The 25,002-nt window shown below is 46.5% G+C and overlaps 1 protein-coding gene across 1 annotated transcript in view; it reads left to right on the plus strand.

Annotated features, from left to right (window-relative positions):
* LOC135521779 (ephrin-A3-like) overlaps positions 1-25,002 on the plus strand; it is a 161,701-nt gene that overhangs the window by 81,726 nt on the left and 54,973 nt on the right. The gene's annotated exons all lie outside the window — the stretch shown is intronic.

A 25,002-nucleotide genomic window follows, 5' to 3' on the forward strand; every position in this document is an offset into this window, starting at 1 on the left:
TCCTTGCCAGAGGGACAGAGAACAGCTAAAAAACAGATCAACTGAATGTCATATTCTTTTAAATCATTTGTCTGATCTTATTCTCCATTAGTTTGCTCCTACACATGTTTTGTTCTGTGGCTGATGGAAGAAAAGGTCAATAATAGTGAGCAGTGTCAGCCAACAGTGACCTTCCAAAACAACAAACTGTTGTTTGGTGTGTCTCCACTCAGCAGACAGTTAACGTAAGTTATAAAACCTGTTGTTCAGGCGACAAAACACCTTTTATTATTCATTACTATATTCTATTTCTTTATAAAGTAGCTTACACAGCATGACCACTTTATATGGATCAGTGACCTTCCAAGCAGTATTTCTAGCAACGAATAAACAAACTAGGGTCATTTTCATGAATTCAAACTAAGAAAGTAAGGCGGCCTGTGGACTTTAAAGAAGCAGAATTCTGAAGGACAGACCTTGGCTTGTAACTCCCCTCTCTGCTTCTGTCTGTGTGTGTAGCAAACAGTCACTACCAACATTCTACTGACATAGATGGGGAGTTAGGCGAGGGAGGGGGAGAGAGGGGGTGAGACAGACAGAAAGAGAGAGGGAGAGAAGGAGAAATGAGAGGGAGGGGAAGAGAGGGGGGTGAGACAGACAGAAAGAGAGAGGGAGAGAAGGAGAAATGAGAGGGAGGGGAAGAGAGGGGGTGAGACAGACAGAAAGCGAGAGGGAGAGAACGAGAAATGAGAGGGAGGGGAAGAGAGGGGGATGAGACAGACAGAAAGAGAGAGGGAGAGAAGGAGAAATGAGAGAGAGGGGAAGAGAGGGGGATGAGACAGACAGAAAGAGAGAGAGGGGGAGAGAAGGAAAAATGAGAGGGGTGGGGAGAGAGGGGGGTGAGACAGACAAAGAGAGAGGGATAGAAGGAGAAATGAGAGGGGGATGAGACAGACAGAAAGAGAGAGGGAGAGAAGGAGAAATGAGAGGGAGGGGAAGAGAGGGGAATGAGAGGCAGAAAGAGAGAGGGAGAGAGAAGGAGAAATGAGAGGGAGGGGAAGAGAGGGGGATGAGACAGACAGAAAGAGTGAGGGAGAGAGAAGGAGAAATGAGAGTGAGGGGAAGATAGGGGGATGAGACAGGCAGAAAGAGAGAGGGAGAGAGAAGGAGTAATGAGAGGGAGGGGAAGAGAGGGGGATGAGACAGACAGAAAGATAGAGGGAGAGAAGGAGAAATGAGAGGGGGATGAGACAGGCAGAAAGAGAGAGGGAGAGAAGTAGAAATGAGAGGGAGGGGAAGAGAGAGGGATGAGACAGACAGAAAGAGAGAGGGAGAGAGAAGGAGAAATGAGAGGGAGGGGAAGAGAGGGGGATGAGACAGACAGAAAGAGAGAGGGAGAGAAGGAGAAATGAGAGGGGGATGAGACAGGCAGAAAGAGAGAGGGAGAGAAGGAGAAATGAGAGGGAGGGGAAGAGAGGGGGATGAGACAGACAGAAAGAGAGAGGGAGAGAAGGGGAAATGAGAGGGGGATGAGACAGGCAGAAAGAGAGAGGGAGAGAATGAGAAATTAGAGGGAGAAATGAGAGGGGGATGAGACAGACAGAAAGAGAGAGGGAGAGAAGGGGAAATGAGAGGGAGGGGAAGAGAGGGGGATGAGACAGACAGAAAGAGAGAGGGAGTGAAGGAGAAATGAGAGGGAGGGGAAGAGAGGGGGATGAGACAGACAGAAAGAGAGAGGGAAAGAGAAGCAGAAATAGAGCGGGGCAGAGATAAGAAAAGGGGGAGATAGAGAGGAAGTGTAGAGAGAGAAAGAGGTAAAGCATTGTGTACCCTGTCGTGGAGCTTCTCTAACACCTCGTTTCTGTCACACCTCCACAGACACACTGAATATGAATGAGACAGGTGCTCCTCTCTGCCGCTCACTCATCCCTCAACCTCTCTCTCTTCATTCATTCCCTCTCTCCCTCACTTTCTCTTTCTTTCACCCCTCACTGATCATGTCTCCTGTCCTCCCTCTCTCACCTCCCTTTCTCTCTCCCTGTGGTCCCTTGGTGTCATCCCTCCATCTCTCCCTCTATTGCTCCTCCAGTACATCATCTGTTCTCTCATCTCCTTTTCTTCTGTGTGGCCCATCCTTATCCCCTCTTTCTGACACACATCTGTCCAGTATTCCCCCCCCCCCCCCGTCTTTCTGATGGGTAGGGGGCGGTGATCTTCACCTCTCCCCATCTGGGCCAGTGAGTGGGATTGTAGTTTAATGTGAATCTGTGTTCTAGTGTTACAGCTGTAGATGTTGTGTTTAGATAAAAATGGGAAGTTTGAAGAGAGTGTGTGTACACAGATGACAGTGTGTTCACTCAGTAAATGTGGGTGTGTGTTAGTGGTTGTGTGTGTGCGCTAACTCAACATACATGTGGCACTGAAGCCAATAAAGTAAGAGCTTTGTGAGTGTGAACTGTGTCTGTATGTGTTGATGTGTGTGGTAGTGTTAGTGGGTGTGTGTTAGTGGGTGTGTGTTAGTGGTTGTGTGAGTGGTTGTGTGTTAGTGGGTGTGTGTTAGTGGGTGTGTGTTAGTGGTTGTGTGAATGGTTGTGTGTTAGTGGGTGTGTGTTAGTGGGTGTGTGTTAGTGGTTGTGTGAGTGGTTGTGTGTTAGTGGGTGTGTGTGTTAGTGGTTGTGTGTGTGTGCTAACTCAGCATACATATGGCACTGAAGCCAATAAAGTAAGAGCTTTGTGAGTGTGAACTGTGTCTGTATGTGTTGATGTGTGTGGTAGTGTTAGTGGGTGTGTGTTAGTGGTTGTGTGAGTGGTTGTGTGTTAGTGGGTGTGTGTTAGTGGTTGTGTGAGTGGTTGTGTGTTAGTGGTTGTGTGTTAGTGGGTGTGTGTTAGTGGTTGTGTGAGTGGTTGTGTGTTAGTGGGTGTGTGTTAGTGGGTGTGTGTTAGTGGTTGTGTGAGTGGTTGTGTGTTAGTGGGTGTGTGTTAGTGGGTGTGTGTTAGTGGTTGTGTCAGTGGTTGTGTGTTAGTGGGTGTGTGTTAGTGGGTGTGTGTTAGTGGTTGTGTGAATGGTTGTGTGTTAGTGGGTGTGTGTTAGTGGGTGTGTGTTAGTGGTTGTGTGAGTGGTTGTGTGTTAGTGGGTGTGTGTGTTAGTGGTTGTGTGTGTGTGCTAACTCAGCATACATATGGCACTGAAGCCAATAAAGTAAGAGCTTTGTGAGTGTGAACTGTGTCTGTATGTGTTGATGTGTGTGGTAGTGTTAGTGGGTGTGTGAGTGGTTGTGTGTTAGTGGGTGTGTGTTAGTGGTTGTGTGAGTGGTTGTGTGTTAGTGGTTGTGTGATAGTGGGTGTGTGTTAGTGGTTGTGTGAGTGGTTGTGTGTTAGTGGGTGTGTGTTAGTGGTTGTGTGAGTGGTTGTGTGTTAGTGGTTGTGTGATAGTGGGTGTGTGTTAGTGGTTGTGTGAGTGGTTGTGTGTTAGTGGGTGTGTGTTAGTGGGTGTGTGTTAGTGGTTGTGTGAGTGGTTGTGTGTTAGTGGTTGTGTGTTAGTGGGTGTGTGTTAGTGGTTGTGTGAGTGGTTGTGTGTTAGTGGGTGTGTGTGTTAGTGGTTGTGTGTGTGTGCTAACTCAGCATAAATATGGCACTGAAGCCAATAAAGTAAGAGCTTTGTGAGTGTGAACTGTGTCTGTATGTGTTGATGTGTGTGGTAGTGTTAGTGGGTGTGTGTTAGTGGGTGTGTGAGTGGTTGTGTGTTAGTGGGTGTGTGTTAGTGGTTGTGTGAGTGGTTGTGTGTTAGTGGGTGTGTGTTAGTGGTTGTGTGAGTGGTTGTGTGAGTGTGAACTGTGTCTGTATGTGTTGATGTGTGTGGTAGTGTTAGTGGGTGTGTGAACTGTGTCTGTATGTGTTGATGTGTGTGGTAGTGTTAGTGGGTGTGTGAACTGTGTCTGTATGTGTTGATGTGTGTGGTAGTGTTAGTGGGTGTGTGAACTGTGTCTGTATGTGTTGATGTGTGTGGTAGTGTTAGTGGGTGTGTGAACTGTGTCTGTATGTGTTGATGTGTGTGGTAGTGTTAGTGGGTGTGTGAACTGTGTCTGTATGTGTTGATGTGTGTGGTAGTGTTAGTGGGTGTGTGAACTGTGTCTGTATGTGTTGATGTGTGTGGTAGTGTTAGTGGGTGTGTGAACTGTGTCTGTATGTGTTGATGTGTGTGGTAGTGTTAGTGGGTGTGTGAACTGTGTCTGTATGTGTTGATGTGTGTGGTAGTGTTAGTGGGTGTGTGAACTGTGTCTGTATGTGTTGATGTGTGTGGTAGTGTTAGTGGGTGTGTGAACTGTGTCTGTATGTGTTGATGTGTGTGGTAGTGTTAGTGGGTGTGTGAACTGTGTCTGTATGTGTTGATGTGTGTGGTAGTGTTAGTGGGTGTGTGAACTGTGTCTGTATGTGTTGATGTGTGTGGTAGTGTTATTCCAAAGTGCTCTGTGACTGATATTGTAATGAATGGCCCGTATGGTCTTTATGACCCATAATAATACTATGCCTGTGAAAGGAATGCTTCCATTATGGGTTGATGGGCTCTGGGTTGACTTTATGAACACACATGCTGATCTGTCACTCATTCCCAAAGGAATAAACACATATACACACTTCACTCTCCATGAAGACATTACACACACAGACATTACACCCCCCCCACACACACAACCATAAATTAATTTGTTTTCACACAGAAATCGACTCATGACAATGACATTATGATTGACAGATCACATATTGACTGTAAGAGAGAGAGAGAGAGACGGACGGACGGACGGACAGACAGACAGACAGAGAGGCCAAGCGAGAGGGATGGAGAGAGAGAGAGAGAGAGGGAGAGAGAGAGAGAGAGAGAGAGAGAGAGAGAGAGGGAGGTGGTCAGGCAGAGAGAGAGAGGAAGGTAGTCATGGGGAGGTAGTCAGAGTGAGAGAGAGAGTGAGGTAGTCAGACAGAGAGAGAGAGGGAGGTAGTCATGGGAAGGTAGTCAGAGAGAGAGAGGGGGGAGAGGTAGTCAGACATAGAGAGAGGGAGGTAGTCATGGGGAGGTAGTCAGAGAGAGAGAGAGGGGGGGGTAGTCATGGGGAGGTAGTCAGAGAGAGAGAGAGAGATAGGGAGGTAGTCATGGGGAGGTAGTCAGCGAGAGAGAGATATGTAGTCAGCTAGAGAGATAGGGAGGTAGTCATGGGGAGGTAGTCAGATAGAGAGAGATAGGGAGAGGGAGGTAGTCATGGGGAGGTAGTCAGAGAGAGATAGGGAGAGAGGGAGGTAATCATGGGGAGGTAGTCAGAGAGAGAGAGAGATGGGTAGTCAGAGAGAGAGAGATATAGGGAGGTAGTCAGAGAGAGAGAGAGAGAGAGAGGGGGAGGTAGTCAGACAGAGAGAGATAGGTAGTCAGAGAGAGAGATAGGGAGGTAGTCATGGGGAGGTAGTCAGAGAGAGAGAGAGATAGGTAGTCAGACAGAGAGAGAGAGATAGGGAGGTAGTCATGGGGAGGTAGTCAGAGAGAGAGATAGAGAGAGAGAGAGAGAGAGAGAGATAGGGTGGTACTCATGGGGAGGTAGTCAGAGAGAGAGAGAGAGAGAGAGAGAGAGAGAGGAGGTAGTCATGGGGATGTAGTCAGAGAGAGAGAGAGAGAGGGAGGTAGTCATACAGAGAGAGATAGGTAGGTAGTCAGAGAGAGAGAGAGATAGTGAGGTAGTCATGGGGAGGTAGTCAGAGAGAGAGAGATAGGTAGTCAGAGAGAGAGAGAGAGAGATAGGGAGGTAGTCATGGGGAGGTAGTCAGAGAGAGATGTAGTCAGAGAGAGAGAGAGGTAGTCATGGGGAGGTAGTCAGAGAGAGATGTAGTCAGAGAGAGCGTGAGAGACAGAGAGAGAGGGGGGTAGTCAGACAGAGAGAGAGAGAGGGGTAGTCAGTCAGAGAGAGAGAGAGAGAGAGGGAGGTAGTCAGACAGAGAGAGAGAGAGAGAGAGAGAGAGAGAGGGGTAGTCAGAGAGAGAGTGAGAGAGAGATGTAGACAGAGAGAGTCAGAGAGAGATGTAGTCAGAGAAAGAGTGAGAGACAGAGAATGTAGTCAGAGAGAGAGAGAGAGAGATGTAGTCAGAGAGAGAGTGAAATGAGGTGGAAACGGAGCTGCACTTCCTAACCTCCTGCCCAATGTATGACCATATTAGAGAGACATATTTTCCTCAGATTACACAGATCCACGAAGAATTTGAAAACAAATCTAATTTTGATAAACCCCCTTATCTACTGGGTGAAATTCCACAGTGTGCCATCACAGCAACAAGATTTGTGACCTATTGCCACGAGAAAAGGGCAACCAGTGAAGAACACACACCATTGTAAATACAACCCATATTTATGCTTATTTGTTTTATCTTGTGTCCTTTAACCATTTGTACATTGTTAAAACACTGTATATATATATAATATGACATTTGTAATGACTTTATTGTTTTGAAACTTCTCTACGTGTAATGTTTACTGTTATTTTTTTAAATTGTTTATTTCACTTTATATATTCACTTTATATATTATCCACCTCACTTGCTTTGGCAATGTTAACACATGTTTCCCATGACAATAAAGCACTTGAATTGAATTGAATTGAATTGAGTGAGAGACAGAGAAGGTAGTCAGAGAGTGAGAGAGATGTAGTCAGAGAGAGAGTGAGATGTAGTCAGAGAGAGAGTGAGAGACAGAAAAGGTAGTCAAAGAGAGAGAGAGATGTAGTGAGAGAGAGAGTGAGAGACAGAGAAGGTAGTCAGAGAGAGAGTGAGATGTAGTCAGAGAGAGAATGAGAGACAGAGAATATAGTCAAAGAGAGAGAGGGATGTAGTGAGAGAGAGAGAGTGAGAGACAGAGAAGGTAGTCAGAGAGAGAGATGTAGTCAGAGAGATTGAACCTGAAATGAGAAATGGAACCAGAGACAGGTGGAAGGGTAATGATAAGGTGGAGACAGATGAGGATGGTCATGTGGAGCGACTGACAGAGGAGAGGGGGTGTATAATGATGATAGAGGGAGAGACAGAGGAGAGGGGATGTATAATGATGATAGAGGGAGAGACAGAGGGAGAGGGGATGTATAATGATGATAGAGGGAGAGACAGAGGGAGAGGGGATGTATAATGATGATAGAGGGAGAGACAGAGGGAGAGGGGATGTATAATGATGATAGAGGGAGAGACAGAGGAGAGGGGATGTATAATGATGAAAGAGGGAGAGACAGAGGGAGAGGGGATGTATAATGATGATAGAGGGAGAGACAGAGGGAGAGGGGATGTATAATGATGATAGAGGGAGAGACAGAGGAGAGGGGATGTATAATGATGATAGAGGGAGAGACAGAGGGAGAGGGGATGTATAATGATGATAGAGGGAGAGACAGAGGGAGAGGGGATGTATAATGATGATAGAGGGAGAGACAGAGGAGAGGGGATGTATAATGATGAAAGAGGGAGAGACAGAGGGAGAGGGGATGTATAATGATGATAGAGGGAGAGACAGAGGAGAGGGGATGTATAATGATGATAGAGGGAGAGACAGAGGGAGAGGGGATGTATAATGACGATAGAGGGAGAGACAGTGGGAGAGGGGATGTATAATGATGATAGAGGGAGAGACAGAGGAGAGGGGATGTATAATGATGATAGAGGGAGAGACAGAGGAGAGGGGATGTATAATGATGATAGAGGGAGAGACAGAGGGAGAGGGGATGTATAATGATGATAGAGGGAGAGACAGAGGAGAGGGGATGGATAATGATGATAGAGGGAGAGACAGAGGAGAGGGGATGTATAATGATGATAGAGGGAGAGACAGAGGGAGAGGGGATGTATAATGATGATAGAGGGAGAGACAGAGGGAGAGGGGATGTATAATGATGATAGAGGGAGAGACAGAGGAGAGGGGATGTATAATGATGAAAGAGGGAGAGACAGAGGGAGAGGGGATGTATAATGATGATAGAGGGAGAGACAGAGGGAGAGGGGATGTATAATGATGATAGAGGGAGAGACAGAGGAGAGGGGATGTATAATGATGATAGAGGGAGAGACAGAGGGAGAGGGGATGTATAATGATGATAGAGGGAGAGACAGAGGGAGAGGGGATGTATAATGATGATAGAGGGAGAGACAGAGGAGAGGGGATGTATAATGATGAAAGAGGGAGAGACAGAGGGAGAGGGGATGTATAATGATGATAGAGGGAGAGACAGAGGAGAGGGGATGTATAATGATGATAGAGGGAGAGACAGAGGGAGAGGGGATGTATAATGACGATAGAGGGAGAGACAGTGGGAGAGGGGATGTATAATGATGATAGAGGGAGAGACAGAGGAGAGGGGATGTATAATGATGATAGAGGGAGAGACAGAGGAGAGGGGATGTATAATGATGATAGAGGGAGAGACAGAGGGAGAGGGGATGTATAATGATGATAGAGGGAGAGACAGAGGAGAGGGGATGGATAATGATGATAGAGGGAGAGACAGAGGAGAGGGGATGTATAATGATGATAGAGGGAGAGACAGAGGAGAGGGGATGTATAATGATGATAGAGGGAGAGACAGAGGGAGAGGGGATGTATAATGATGATAGAGGGAGAGACAGAGGAGAGGGGATGTATAATGATGATAGAGGGAGAGACAGAGGAGAGGGGATGTATAATGATGATAGAGGGAGAGACAGAGGAGAGGGGATGTATAATGATGATAGAGGGAGAGACAGAGGAGAGGGGATGGATAATGATGATAGAGGGAGAGACAGAGGGAGAGGGGATGTATAATGATGATAGAGGGAGAGACAGAGGAGAGGGGATGTATAATGATGATAGAGGGAGAGACAGAGGGAGAGGGGATGTATAATGATGATAGAGGGAGAGACAGAGGAGAGGGGATGTATAATGATGATAGAGGGAGAGACAGAGGAGAGGGGATGTATAATGATGATAGAGGGAGAGACAGAGGAGAGGGGATGTATAATGATGATAGAGGGAGAGACAGAGGAGAGGGGATGTATAATGATGATAGAGGGAGAGACAGAGGAGAGGGGATGTATAATGATGATAGAGGGAGAGACAGAGGAGAGGGGGTGGTGTAATGATGGTCTATATGCTCATGTTTGTTGGGTCTCAGCAGATTATTTGTTGTGATTGCAAACATAATAAAATGGTGGTCCGATAGTCCAGGAATATGAATAAAAACATTAAGATCCACAACATTTATTCCATGGGACAAAACTAGGTCCAGAGTATGACTGTGACAGTGAGTAGGTCCAGAGACATGTTGGACAAAACCCACTGAGTCGATGATGGCTCCGAAAGCCTTTTGGAGTGGGTCTGTGGACATTTCCATGTGAATATTAAAGTCACCAAAAATTTGAATATTATCTGCTATGACTACAAGTTCCGATAGGAATTCAGGGAACTCAATGAGGAACGCTGTATATGGCCCATGAGGCCTGTAAACAGTAGCTATAAAAAGTGATTGAGTAGGCTGCATAGATTTCATGACTAGAAGCTCAAAAGACGTATTTTTGTAAATTGAAATTTGCTATCCTAAATGTTAGCAACACCTCCGCCTTTGCGGGATGCACGGGGGATATGGTCACTAGTGTAACCAGGAGGTGAGGCCTCATTTAACACAGTAAATTCATCAGGCTTAAGCCATGTTTCAGTCAGGCCAATCACATCAAGATTATGATCAGTGATTAGTTCATTGACTATAACTGCCTTGGAAGTGATGGAACTAACATTAAGTAGCCCTATTTTGAGATGTGAGGTATCATGATCTCTTTCAATAATGGCATGAATGGAGGAGGACTTTATTCTAGTGAGATTGCTAAGGCGAACACCGCCATGTTTAGTTTTGTCCAACCTCGGTCGAGGCACAGACATGGTCTCAATGGGGATAGCTGAGCTGACGACACTGACTGTTCTAGTGGCCGAATCCACTAAGCTGGCAGGCTGGCTAACAGCCTCCTGCCTGGCCTGCACATTATTTCATTGTGGAGCTCGAGGAGCCCTGTGGAGCTCGAGGAGCCCTGTCTATGTTGGTAGATAAGATGAGAGCACCCCTCCAGCTAGGATGGAGTCCGTCACTCCTCAGTAGGTCAGGATTGGTCCTGTTTGTTGGTGAGTCCCAGAAAGAGGGCCAATTATCTACAAATTCGATCTTTTGGGAGGGGCAGAAAACAGTTTTCAACCAGTGATTGAGTTGTGAGACTCATCACTCCCCCTAACTGGGAGGGGGCCAGAGACTCTGCTGTAGAGCTCATCACTCCCCCTAACTGGGAGGGGGCCAGAGACAATTACTCCATACCGACATATCTTTCTAGCTGATTTACAAGCTGAAGCGATATTGCGCTTGGTGACCTCTGACTGTTTCATCCTAACATCGTTGGTGCCGACGTGGATAACAATATCTCTATACTCTCTACACTCGCCAGTTTTAGCATTAGCCAGCACCATCTTCAGATTAGCCTTAACGTCGGTAGCCCTGCCCCCTGGTAAACAGTGTATGATCGCTGGATGATTTGTTTTTAGTCTAATACTGCGGGTAATGGAATTGCCAATGACTAGAGTTTTCAATTTATCAGAGCTAATGGTGGGAAGCTTCGGCGTCTCAGACCCCGTAACGGGAGGAGTAGAGACAAGAGAAGGCTCTGCCTCAGACTCTGACTTGCTGCTTTATGGGGAAAAGCGGTTGAAAGTTTCTGTCGGCTGAATGAGCGACACCGGTTGAGCATTCCTACAGCATTTCCCTCCAGAAGCCATGAGAAAGTTGTCCGGCTGTGGGGACTGTGCCAGGGGATTTATACTAACGTTACTATCTGTACTTACTGGTGGCACAGACGCTGTTTCATCCTTTCCTACACTGAAACTTCCCTTGTCTAACGATTGCGTCTGAAGCTGGGCTTGTAGCACAGCTATCCTCGCCGTAAGGCGATCGTTCTCCTGTAAATTATGAGAACAGCGACTGCAATTAGAAGGCATCATGTTAATGTTACTACCTGGGGGAGGTCCAGTAGAACCATGTCTAGATAAAGCGTCCGGGGTGATAAATTTGAATGAAAAAAAGTTGAGTGAGGCAAAAACTAAAAATATAAACTGTAAATAAAAAGTAAAAACCGTAAAGTAAGTTTGGCAACAAAAAGCATAACGTAAACAAGTCTGCAAGTTGTGATGTGTTGACAAGCCTTAGTTCATAAGTAACTGTTGCATTACTCTTAATGCAGAGTTTTACGGAAACTGACAAACAATATTCCATGTTTAGATCAGGAAAGTTTCAGGATAACGAGATCCATTGACACCAATTACCGTGGAACATGAACTAATTGGACTACATTATCTATGGATGTAATGTTTCATCATCATTCTTTATCAGACACTGTTTCTATGGTCCCATGTATCACTTTTCCAGACCATGTTTTCAGATTTGACATTTCTGTATACTCACCGGCCACTTTTTTAGGGACACCTACAGTGGGGCAAAAAAATATTTAGTCAGCCACCACTTGTGCAAGTTCTCCCGCTTAAAGATGAGAGAGGCCTGTAATTTTCATCATAGGTACACTTCAACTATGACAGACAATGAGAAAACAAAATCCCAAAATCACATTGTAGGATTTTTAATGAATTTATTTGCAAATGATGGTGGAAAATAAGTATTTGGTCAATAACAAAAGTTTATCTCAATACTTTGTTATATACCCTTTGTTGGCAATGACAGAGGTCAAACGTTTTCTGTAAGTCTTCACAAGGTTTTCACACACTGTTGCTGGAATTTTGGCCCATTCCTCCATGCAGATCTCCTCTAGATCAGTGATGTTTTGGGGCTGTTGCTGGGCAACACGGACTTTCAACTCCCTCCAAAGATTTTCTATGGGGTTGGGATCTGGAGACTGGCTAGGCCACTCCAGGACCTTGAAATGCTTCTTACGAAGCCACTCCTTCGTTGCCTGGGCGGTGTGTTTGGGATCATTGTCATGCTGAAAGACTCAGCCACGATGATGGAAGGAGGTTTTCACTCAAAATCTCACGATACATGGCCCCATTCATTCTTTCCTTTACACGGATCAGTCGTCCTGGTCCCTTTGCAGAAAACAGCCCCAGAGCATGATGTTTCCACCCCCGTGCTTCACAGTAGGTATGGTGTTCTTTGGATGCAACTCAGCATTCTTTGTCCTCCAAACACGACGAGTTGAGTTTTTACCAAAAAGTTATATTTTGGTTTCATCTGACCATATGATATTCTCTCAATCTTCTCCTGGATCATCCAAATGCTCTCCAGCAAACTTCAGACGGGTCTGGACATGTACTGGCTTAAGCAGGGGGACACGTCTGGCACTGCAGGATTTGAGTCCCTGGCGGCGTAGTGTGTTACTGATGGTAGGCTTTGTTACTTTGGTCCCAGCTCTCTGCAGGTCATTCACTAGGTCAATATGTCGTTCTGCCCCTGAACAGGCAGTTAACTTTCTGTTCCTAGGCCGTCATTGAAAATAAGAATTTGTTCTTAATTGACTTGCCTAGTTAAAAAAGGTAAAAAATAAAATAGAAAATGTTGAATGAGTCTGGACATTCTCCTCTGACCTCTCTCATTAACAAGGTTCTTCTGCCGCTCACTGAATGTGTTTTGTTTATCGCACCATTCTCTTTAAACTCTAGAGACTGTAGTGTGTAAAAATCCCAGGAAGGCATCTGTTTCTGAGATGCTGGAATCACCATCTGTGGCAACAACAATCATACCACGGTCAAAGTTGCTTAGATTACTCATCTTGCCCGTTCTAATGTTCGGTCGAACAACATCTAAAGCTCTCTACTCTATATACTCTATATATTGAGTTGCAGGCAGCCACATGATTCGCTGTTCGAATGTAACCTTCCTTGATGATCTAAATCAGGTCTGTAGAGCTGATGGCGTGACCTATGTCATTGTGTGGGATAATGTCAGGTTCCACCATGCTCAAATGGTACAAGCCTGGTTTCAGGCCCATCCACAATTTACCACCTTGTACTTACCCCCATACTCTCCTTTCCTCAACCCGATTGAGGATTTTTTCTCCACATGGAGTTGGAAGGTATATGATAGGCGCCTTCACGAACAAGCCACCCTTCTCCAGGCCATGGATGACGCATGCAATGACATCACGGCAGACCAGTGTCAGGCCTGGATTCGCCCGAAGATTCTTCCCAAGATGTTTAGCTAATGAAAACATCCATTGTGATGTTGTGGCCAAATCCACAAGACAGGGTTGTTGGGAATATAGAAGTACAGTAATTAACCCTTTGTTCTGGTTTTTACAGTAAGCCAGGTGAGGAACACTGCAGTTGACCTTCAACTGTTTCTCCTTTTTTTTGTTGCTAATTATTTGTATTTCATCAATAAATTCCATATTTTGTTCAATGATTCCACTGTGTCTATAGTATTCTCTCTACTAGTCCTTTTACAGTGATGTATTTACGTGTAGTAGCATCATGAAACATGTGTCACATATTTTGCACTACAATATTTAATGATTGTACGAACAACTACATAGTGTAACAATCAGTAGTTTGTGTGTGGGTGATCTAAATGAATGTTCCTATGGTATTTCATCAGAAATTAGTTATTTTAACCCACCCACGTGATTCTACAAGTGCAAGGTTTCTTTAAAGATATGAATGCACAATGCAATGTTTTGAACATTGGACAGCCTGTGTTACAAGTGATGACCATTTTGAGTTTAGTGTCTAGGGTTTTGAAAAATGACCACAAGGTTCTGAAAAGAGTGCCAAAGTGATTGTTAAAAACTGTAACATGAGACACCTAGGATAGCACACAGAACACGGCGGCTCAGTCCTCAGGGCTCCAGAGTGTCACAGAGTTCTAAGGCACTGCATCTCAGTGCTAGAGGTGTCACTACAGACACCCTGGTTCGAATCAAGGCTGTATCACAACCGGCCGTGATTGGGAGTCCCAGAGGGTGGTGCACAATTGGCCCCGCGTCGTCCAGGTTTGGCTGGTGTAGGTCGTCACTGTAAATAAGAATTTGTTCTTAACTGACTGGCCTAGTTAAATAAAGGTTACATGAAACTATATTAATGCTTATCTACCCAAATGCTGACACCAATACAGAGACTTTGTCCATGCTGCAGACTTTGAAGTGTGTGTGGTCTGTTCTACTTTTCTTGTGTGTACTGTCACTTATCCACTGCACACCATACACCCTCACTATACACTTTAAGTCTGTAACCGAGGTGTGTGTACTGCATGCTTGTTGTGTGTTAGTGCATGTGCGTCGTTGTTGGTTCCCAAACTCGGTGCCTGTTCACCTCTTGACCTTTTGATGGTCCTCTTGTGACGTGCTCTCTCTACACGGCTGTGTATCCATTCAGTGGAGCAGGAGCTGTATACTATCTGCCTTACAACAGGAGCTGTGTACTATCTGCCTTACAACAGGAGCTGTGTACTATCTGCCTTACAACAGGAGCTGTGTACTATCTGCCTTACAGCAGGAGCTGTATACTATCTGCCTTACAAAAGGAGCTGTGTACTATCTGCCTTACAACAGGAGCTGTGTACTATCTGCCTTACAACAGGAGCTGTGTACTATCTGCCTTACAGCAGGAGCTGTATACTATCTGCCTTACAAAAGGAGCTGTGTACTATCTGCCTTACAACAGGAGCTGTGTACTATCTGCCTTACAGCAGGAGCTGTGTACTATCTGCCTTACAACAGGAGCTGTGTACTATCTGCCTTACAACAGGAGCTGTGTACTATCGGCCTTACAACAGGAGCTGTGTACTATCTGCCTTACAACAGGAGCTGTCTACTATCTGCCTTACAACAGGAGCTGTGTACTATCTGCCTTACAACAGGAGCTGTGTACTATCTGCCTTACAACAGGAGCTGTGTACTATCTGCCTTACAGCAGGGGCTGTGTACTATCTGCCTTACAGCAGGGGCTGTGTACTATCTGCCTTACAACAGGAGCTGTGTACTATCTGCCTTACAACAGGAGCTGTGTACTATCTGCCTTACAACAGGGGCTGTGTACTATCTGCCTTACAACAGGAGCTGTGTACTATCTGCCTTACAACAGGAGCTGTGTACTATCTGCCTTACAACAGGGACATGATGTAACCCTGCATTAGATCAGGGACATGACGTAACCCTGCCTTAGATCAGGGACATGACGTAACCCTGCCTTACAACAGGGACATGATGTAACCCTGCCTTAGATCAGGGACATGACGTAACCCTGCATTAGAACAGGGACATGACATAACCCTGCCTTACAACAGGGACATGACGTAACCCTGCCTTAGATCAGGGACATGACGTAACCCTGCCTTAGATCAGGGACATGATGTAACCCTGCATTAGATCAGGGACATGACATAACCCTGCCTTAGATCAGGGACATGACATAACCCTGCCTTACAACAGGGACATGACGTAACCCTGCCTTAGATCAGGGACATGACATAACCCTGCCTTACAACAGGGACATGATGTAACCCTGCCTTAGATCAGGGACATGACGTAACCCTGCCTTACAACAGGGACATGACGTAACCCTGCCTTACAACAGGGACATGATGTAACCCTGCATTAGATCAGGGACATGACGTAACCCTGCCTTAGATCAGGGACATGACATAACCCTGCCTTACAACAGGGACATGACGTAACCCTGCCTTAGATCAGGGACATGACGTAACCCTGCCTTTGATCAGGGACATGACATAACCCTGCCTTACAACAGGGACATGATGTAACCCTGCCTTAGATCAGGGACATGACGTAACCCTGCCTTACAACAGGGACATGACATAACCCTGCATTAGAACAGGGACATGATGTAACCCTGCCTTAGAACAGGGACATGACGTAACCCTGAATTAGATCAGGGACATGACGTAACCCTGCCTTAGATCAGGGACATGACATAACCCTGCCTTAGAACAGGGACATGACGTAACCCTGCCTTAGATCAGGGACATGACATAACCCTGCCTTAGATCAGGGACATGACGTAACCCTGCCTTAGATCAGGGACATAACATAACCCTGCCTTAGATCAGGGAATTGACGTAACCCTGCCTTAGATCAGGGACATGACGTAACCCTGCCTTAGAACAGGGACATGACGTAACCCTGCCTTAGAACAGGGACATGACGTAACCCTGCCTTAGATCAGGGACATGACGTAACCCTGCCTTAGATCAGGGACATGACATAACCCTGCCTTAGATCAGGGACATGACGTAACCCTGCCTTAGAACAGGGACATGATGTAACCCTGCCTTAGAACAGGGACATGACGTAACCCTGCCTTAGATCAGGGACATGACGTAACCCTGCCTTAGATCAGGGACATGATGTAACCCTGCCTTAGATCAGGGACATGACATAACCCTGCCTTAGATCAGGGACATGACGTAACCCTGCCTTAGATCAGGGACATGACGTAACCCTGCCTTAGAACAGGGACATGACATAACCCTGCCTTAGAACAGGGACATGATGTAACCCTGCCTTAGAACAGGGACATGACGTAACCCTGCCTTAGATCAGGGACATGACGTAACCCTGCCTTAGATCAGGGACATGACGTAACCCTGCCTTAGATCAGGGACATGACGTAACCCTGCCTTAGATCAGGGACATGACGTAACCCTGCCTTAGAACAGGGACATGATGTAACCCTGCCTTAGATCAGGGACATGACGTAACCCTGCATTAGAACAGGGACATGATGTAACCCTGCCTTACAACAGGGACATGACGTAACCCTGCCTTAGATCAGGGACATGACGTAACCCTGCCTTAGAACAGGAACATGACGTAACCCTGCCTTAGATCAGGGACATGACGTAACCCTGCCTTAGATCAGGGACATGACATACCCCTGCCTTAGATCAGGGACATGACGTAACCCTGCCTTACAACAGGGACATGACGTAACCCTGCCTTACAACAGGGACATGATGTAACCCTGCATTAGATCAGGGACATGACGTAACCCTGCCTTAGATCAGGGACATGACATAACCCTGCCTTACAACAGGGACATGACGTAACCCTGCCTTAGATCAGGGACATGACGTAACCCTGCCTTTGATCAGGGACATGACATAACCCTGCCTTACAACAGGGACATGATGTAACCCTGCCTTAGATCAGGGACATGACGTAACCCTGCCTTACAACAGGGACATGACATAACCCTGCATTAGAACAGGGACATGATGTAACCCTGCCTTAGAACAGGGACATGACGTAACCCTGAATTAGATCAGGGACATGACGTAACCCTGCCTTAGATCAGGGACATGACATAACCCTGCCTTAGAACAGGGACATGACGTAACCCTCCCTTAGATCAGGGACATGACATAACCCTGCCTTAGATCAGGGACATGACGTAACCCTGCCTTAGATCAGGGACATAACATAACCCTGCCTTAGATCAGGGACATGACGTAACCCTGCCTTACAACAGGGACATGACGTAACCCTGCCTTAGAACAGGGACATGACGTAACCCTGCCTTAGAACAGGGACATGACGTAACCCTGCCTTAGATCAGGGACATGACGTAACCCTGCCTTACAACAGGGACATGACGTAACCCTGCCTTAGATCAGGGACATGACGTAACCCTGCCTAAGATCAGGGACATGACGTAACCCTGCCTTAGATCAGGGACATGACATAATCCTGCCTTAGATCAGGGACATGACATAACCCTGCCTTAGAACAGGTACATGATGTAACCCTGCCTTAGAACAGGGACATGACATAACCCTGCCTTAGAACAGGGACATGACGTAACCCTGCCTTAGATCAGGGACATGACGTAACCCTGCCTTACAACAGGGACATGATGTAACCCTGCCTTAGATCAGGGACATGACGTAACCCTGCCTTAGATCAGGGACATGATGTAACCCTGCCTTACAACAGGGACATGATGTAACCCTGCCTTAGATCAGGGACATGACGTAACCCTGCCTTAGATCAGGGACATGACGTAACCCTGCCTTAGAACAGGGACATGACATAACCCTGCCTTAGATCAGGGACATGACATAACCCTGCCTTAGATCAGGGACATGACATAACCCTGCCTTAGATCAGGGACATGACATACCCCTGCCTTAGATCAGGGACATGACATACCCCTGCCTTAGAACAGGGACATGACTTAACCCTGCCTTAGATCAGGGACATGACATAACCCTGCCTTAGATCAGGGACATGACGTAACCCTGCCTTACAACAGGGACATGATGTAACCCTGCCTTAGATCAGGGACATGACATAACCCTGCCTTATATCAGGGACATGACATAACCCTACCTTAGATCAGGGACATGACATAACCCTGCCTTAGATCAGGGACATGACATAACCCTGCCTTAGAACAGGGACATGACATAACCCTGCCTTAGAACAGGGACATGACGTAACCCTGCCTTACAACAGGGACATGACGTAACCCTGCCTTAGAACAGGGACATGATGTAACCCTGCCTTAGAACAGGGACATGACGTAACCCTGCCTTAGAACAGGGACATGACGTAACCCTGCCTTAGAACAGGGACATGACGTAACCCTGCCTTACAACAGGGACATGACGTAACCCTGCCTTATAGAACAGGGACATGACGTAACCCTGCCTTAGAACAGGGACATGACGTAACCCTGCCTTAGAACAGGGACATGACGTAACCCTGCCTTAGAACAGGGACATGACGTAACCCTGCCTTACAACAGAGACATGATGTAACCCTGCCTTACAACAGGGACATGATGTAACCCTGCCTTAGAACAGGGACATGACTTAACCCTGCCTTAGAACAGGGACATGACGTAACCCTGCCTTACAACAGGGACATGACGTAACCCTGCCTTACAACAGGGACATGATGTAACCCTGCCTTAGAACAGAGACATAACGTAACCCTGCCTTAGATCAGGGACATGACGTAACCCTGCCTTAGATCAGGGACATGACGTAACCCTGCCTTAGAACAGGGACATGACGTAACCCTGCCTTAGAACGGAGACATGACGTAACCCTGCCTTAGATCAGGGACATGACGTAACCCTGCCTTAGATCAGGGACATGACGTAACCCTGCCTTATAGAACAGGGACATGACGTAACCCTGCCTTAGAACAGGGACGTGACGTAACCCTGTCTTAGAACAGGGACATGACGTAACCCTGCCTTAGAACAGGGACATGAGGTAACCCTGCCTTAGAACAGGGACATGACATAACCCTCCCTTAGATCAGGGACATGACATAACCCTGCCTTAGATCAGGGGTGGTTCTCTTTTACCCACGGGTGGTTATCTTTAACCCAGGGGTGGTTCTCTTTAACCCACGGGGGGTTCTCTTTAACCCACAGGTGGTTCTCTTTAACCCACGGGGGGGTTCTCTTTAACCCACGTGGGGTTGTCTTTAACCCAAGGGTGGTTTTCTTTGCCCCCCCCCCCATTTGTTGTGATTGTTGCACATAAAATATTGTAAAAGCACCAGGAAGTCAGCTCCAAAGTTATTCGAAATGATTGTTTTAGTCAAATGTTATATCTGTTCGGGCTTCTCTGGGTCAATTTGCATCTACAAATAGTTTATAATTATGTTCCGGCCCCCCGACCATCCACTCAGGAACAAAATGGACCTGCAGCTGAATCTAGTTGATGATCCCTGGTCTATGATCGATCCCTGGTCTGGTATAGAGGGTAGGGGATAGGGGTTAAGGGGTTGGGGATAGGGGTTGATGTTGGATGTGGCTACAGTACAGTCAGTGTGAAGATTTTAAAGCTGCAGTCCAGGTTGAAACAGACCAGTCTCCTAACCTCTGTATTTATCCCCCCAGTGAGGGGTGAGGATACAACTGAAGCCCACAAGTACTCTGTCTTCCCCTACCCCCTATTTCTAGAGATGCTGATGTTCCCAGATCTTCTCACACAAGTCTAGCACCCTAATATCCTTGTACTAAAAGTACCCTCAGACCTACTGTGCTAAATAGTATATGATCCATGGAATAATAGGTAGCATTCCAGGGCGGCAGTGTAGCCTAGTGGTTAGAGCATTGGACTAGTAACCGAAAGGTTGCATGTTCAAATCCCTGAGCTGACAAGGTACAAATTCTGTCGTTTTGCCCCTGAACAGGCAGTTACCCCACTGTTCCTAGGCCGTCATTGAAAATAAGAATTCTTAACTGACTTGCCTAGTAAAAAAAATACTATTTATAACGAGAGAGAGAGAGAGATTCTAACAAGGCTGTAAACCAACTGACTCTATTACCATAGTAGGTGCTTCATCTGTTGTCATGGATACATGTATAGTAGAAGACAACTGTGTTTTTATCAATGAACCTGTTGTACTTAGAAATATGTTCTTCCGTCATTTGTCTTAATAGTCTCATAACCTTGATGGGGAATTGATCTGCTGCCAAAGACATACAACATCCACAAGCAGTGTTTAGATGGTGACCGTGTCTCCCTATCCTGGACTGCAGTGTTTAGATGGTGACCGTGTCTCCCTATCCTGGACTGTAGTGTTTAGATGGTGACCATGTCTCCCTATCCTGGACTGCAGTGTTTAGATGGTGACCATGTCTCCCTATCCTGGACTGCAGTGTTTAGATGGTGACCATGTCTCCCTATCCTGGACTGTAGTGTTTAGATAGTGACCATGTCTCCCTATCCTGGACTGCAGTGTTTAGATGGTGACCATGTCTCCCTATCCTGGACTGTAGTGTTTAGATAGTGACCATGTCTCCCTATCCTGGACTGCAGTGTTTAGATGGTGACCATGTCTCCCTATCCTGGACTGCAGTGTTTAGATGGTGACCGTGTCTCCCTATCCTGGACTGCAGTGTTTAGATGGTGACCATGTCTCCCTATCCTGGACTGCAGTGTTTAGATGGTGACCGTGTCTCCCTATCCTGGACTGCAGTGTTTAGATGGTGACCATGTCTCCCTATCCTGGACTGTAGTGTTTAGATGGTGACCATGTCTCCCTATCCTGGACTGCAGTGTTTAGATGGTGACCATGTCTCCCGAGTTTTAACGAGTGCTATTAGCATTTGGCGTAGCGCATTTGCATTTATTGTTGGCAGGGGGTGCGGTTGCGTCCCGGGTGGGCCAGACAGGTTAACACATGAACAGTTCAATCACCTAAGTCATCTCATATGTCATCCATCAGTCATGTGACCCTCACAACCAGGAAGTGCAGAGAGGGTAGAGCAGGCTTCCTCATCTGGTGATTTTATTTAGCCACCTAAGTTCTTTTTAAATGTTTTATTGTTGGACAGAAAATACAAGAAAACAGCAAATCAGCTCCAAGTGATTTTAATGTTGTAAATCTGTTCCAAAGTATTCCCAAACATTGTAGAGAGAGTTATGATTGTTTACAAATGTAAGCAAAGTTAGAAATGATTATATTTTATTCAAATATTATATCTGTTTGGGCTTCTTGTGGTCAATTTGCTTCTACAAATGATTTATGATCCGGCCCCCTGACAATCCGCTCCAGAAAAAATCATCCTGCAGCTGAATTGAGTTGATGATCCCTGAGTTAGAGGGTCGGGATGAATCGAGTTGATGATCCCTGAGTTAGAGGGTCGGGATGAATCGAGTTGATGATCTCTAGGTTAGAGGGTCGGGATGAATCTAGTTGATGATCTCTGGGTTAGAGGGTCGGGATGAATCTAGTTGATGATCCCTGGGTTAGAGGGTCGGGATGAATCTAGTTGATGATCCCTGGGTTAGAGGGTCGGGGATGAATCGAGTTGATGATCCCTGAGTTAGAGGGTCGGGATGAATCGAGTTGATGATCTCTGGGTTAGAGGGTCGGGATGAATCTAGTTGATGATCTCTGGGTTAGAGGGTCGGGATGAATCTAGTTGATGATCCCTGGGTTAGAGGGTCGGGATGAATCTAGTTGATGATCCCTGGGTTAGAGGGTCGGGATGAATCTAGTTGATGATCCCTGGGTTAGAGGGTCGGGATGAATCTAATTGATGATCCCTTGGTTAGAGGGTCGGGATGAATCTAGTTGATGATCTCTGGGTTAGAGGGTCGGGATGAATCTAATTGATGATCTCTGAGTTAGAGGGTCGGGATGAATCTAGTTGATGATCCCTGAGTTAGAGGGTCGGGGATGAATCTAGTTGATGATCCCTGAGTTAGAGGGTCAGGATGAATCTAGTTGATAATCCCTCGGTAAGAGGATTGGGATGAATCTAGTTGATGAACCCTGGGTTAGAGGGTCAGGGCTGAATCTATTTGATGATCCCTGGGTTAGAGGGTCGGGATGAATCTAGTTGATGATCCCTGGGTTAGAGGGTTGGGGATGAATCTAGTTGATGATCTCTGGGTTAGAGGGTCGGGATGAATCTAGTTGATGATCCCTGGGTTAGAGGGTCGGGATGAATCTAGTTGATGATCCCTGAGTTAGAGGGTCGGGATGAATCGAGTTGATGATCCCTGAGTTAGAGGGTCGGGATGAATCGAGTTGATGATCTCTGGGTTAGAGGGTCGGGATGAATCTAGTTGATGATCTCTGGGTTAGAGGGTCGGGATGAATCTAGTTGATGATCCCTGGGTTAGAGGGTCGGGATGAATCTAGTTGATGATCCCTGGGTTAGAGGGTCGGGATGAATCTAGTTGATGATCCCTGGGTTAGAGGGTCGGGATGAATCTAATTGATGATCCCTGGGTTAGAGGGTCGGGATGAATCTAGTTGATGATCTCTGGGTTAGAGGGTCGGGGATGAATCTAGTTGATGATCTCTGAGTTAGAGGGTCGGGGATGAATCTAGTTGATGATCCCTGAGTTAGAGGGTCAGGATGAATCTAGTTGATAATCCCTCGGTAAGAGGATTGGGATGAATCTAGTTGATGAACCCTGGGTTAGAGGGTCAGGGCTGAATCTATTTGATGATCCCTGGGTTAGAGGGTCGGGATGAATCTAGTTGATGATCCCTGGGTTAGAGGGTCGGGGATGAATCTAGTTGATGATCCCTGGGTTAGAGTGTCAGGATGAATCTAGTTGATGATCCCTTGGTTAGAGGGTTGGGGATGAATCTAGTTGATGATCCCTGGGTTAGAGGGTCGGGATGAATCTAGTTGTTGATCCCTGGGTTAGAGGGTCGGGGATGAATCTAGTTGATGATCCCTGGGTTAGAGGGTCGGGGATGAATCTAGGTGATGATCCCTGGGTTAGAGTGTTGGGGATGAATCGAGTTGATGATCCCTGGTTTAGAGGGTCGGGATGAATCTCGTTGATGATCCCTGGGTTAGAGGGTCGGAAATGAATCTAGTTGATGATCCCTGGGTTAGAGGGTCGGGGATGAATCTAGTTGATGATCCCTGGGTTAATGGGTCGGGGATGAATCTCGTTGTAACCTATCACATTGATTAGGTTTCAGTGAGAACTACAAAACTATCGACCGGCTACACTGCCAACACACTGGCCTGCAGAGAGTGTGGGGATTATTGTGTGTGTGTTTGTGTTTGTGTGCGGGGGAGGGGTCTTGAGATGTGGGAGTGTAGTAATAGATAGCTAGGTCAGAGGTTGATGGCTTACTAACTCCATACACAGCCGTTACACTGCACAGCCGTTACACTGCACTCACAGAAGAGCTTAGGAAAGACACACCCTCTGGCTGGTCTCTCCGTGGATCACTATAGCTCATGTAAGGGCTTTGGGAACACAGTGGGGGAAAGAGAGAGAGAGAGAGAGAGAGAGAGAGAGAGAGAGAGAGAGAGAGAGAGAGAGAGAGAGTATTTCACTTGCCTTGGCAATGTAAACATATGGTTCCCATGCCAATAAAGCCCCTTAAATTGAAATTGAATTGAGAGAGAGGAGAAGAGAATAGAAGAGGAGAGAAGAGAAGAGAATAGAAGAGAGAGAGAGGGATACTGTATGCACACACACACACACACACACACACACACACACACACACACACACACACACACACACACACACACACACACACACACACACACACACACACACACACACACAGAGCCAGTACATTAGCATTGGTATATGAGTGTGTTTGTTAGATTAGCTCAGTTCAAAAGGCTAATGTCCACCATTACATCCCTGCTGCTTTAGCACACTCTGACACTACATCAATATCTACTGACAGAGAGAGAGAGGGAGGGAAGAGAGGGACGAGGAGAGGAGGGGGGAAGGATTACAGTGGTGGAGGGAAAGATACGAGATGGAAAGAGGGAGGAAGCTGAAGGTGAAGAGAGAAAGGAAGAGTACATTTTGACTACATGCTGTTTTGGGTGTGAAGATAGAGGTAATGCCTGGATCAATTACCAATGATGAGCCTTCACTGAGCAAGGCAGCAGTGTGTGTGTGTGTGTGTGTGTGTGTGTGTGTGTGTGTGTGTGTGTGTGTGTGTGTGTGTGTGTGTGTGTGTGTGTGGCCTTGAGAAAAGCCAGCATTTCCTTGTCTGTTGGATACGCTGTAGACAGGTATTGATTTGTGAGAGGAGAATTTAAGTTACCACTACACCCTGTCAGACACACACACACACACACACACACACACACACACACACACACACACACACACACACACACACACATACAGGCCTGTGGTGTTTCTGACTTTAATAAGCTCTTAATAATTCACCACTGTCATTGCAGAGAGAGTGAAGGAAAGAGGTAGAGGGAGAGATGGAGTGTGAAGGAAAGAGGTAGAGGGGGATAGAGGGAGAGATGGAGTGTGAAGGAAAGAGGTAGAGGGGGATAGAGGGAGAGATGGAGTGTGAAGGAAAGAGGTAGAAGGGGGATAGAGGGAGAGATGGAAATTGAAGGAAAGTGGTAGAGGGAGAGATGGAGTGTGAAGGAAAGAGGTAGAGGGAGAGATGGAGTGTGAAGGAAAGAGGTAGAGGGGATAGAGGGAGAGATGGAGTGTGAAGGAAAGAGGTAGAGGGAGAGATGGAGTGTGAAGGAAAGAGATAGAG

The sequence above is a fragment of the Oncorhynchus masou genome, chromosome 30 (assembly GCF_036934945.1).
Source record: "Oncorhynchus masou masou isolate Uvic2021 chromosome 30, UVic_Omas_1.1, whole genome shotgun sequence".
In the NCBI taxonomy this organism is placed as follows: domain Eukaryota; kingdom Metazoa; phylum Chordata; class Actinopteri; order Salmoniformes; family Salmonidae; genus Oncorhynchus; species Oncorhynchus masou.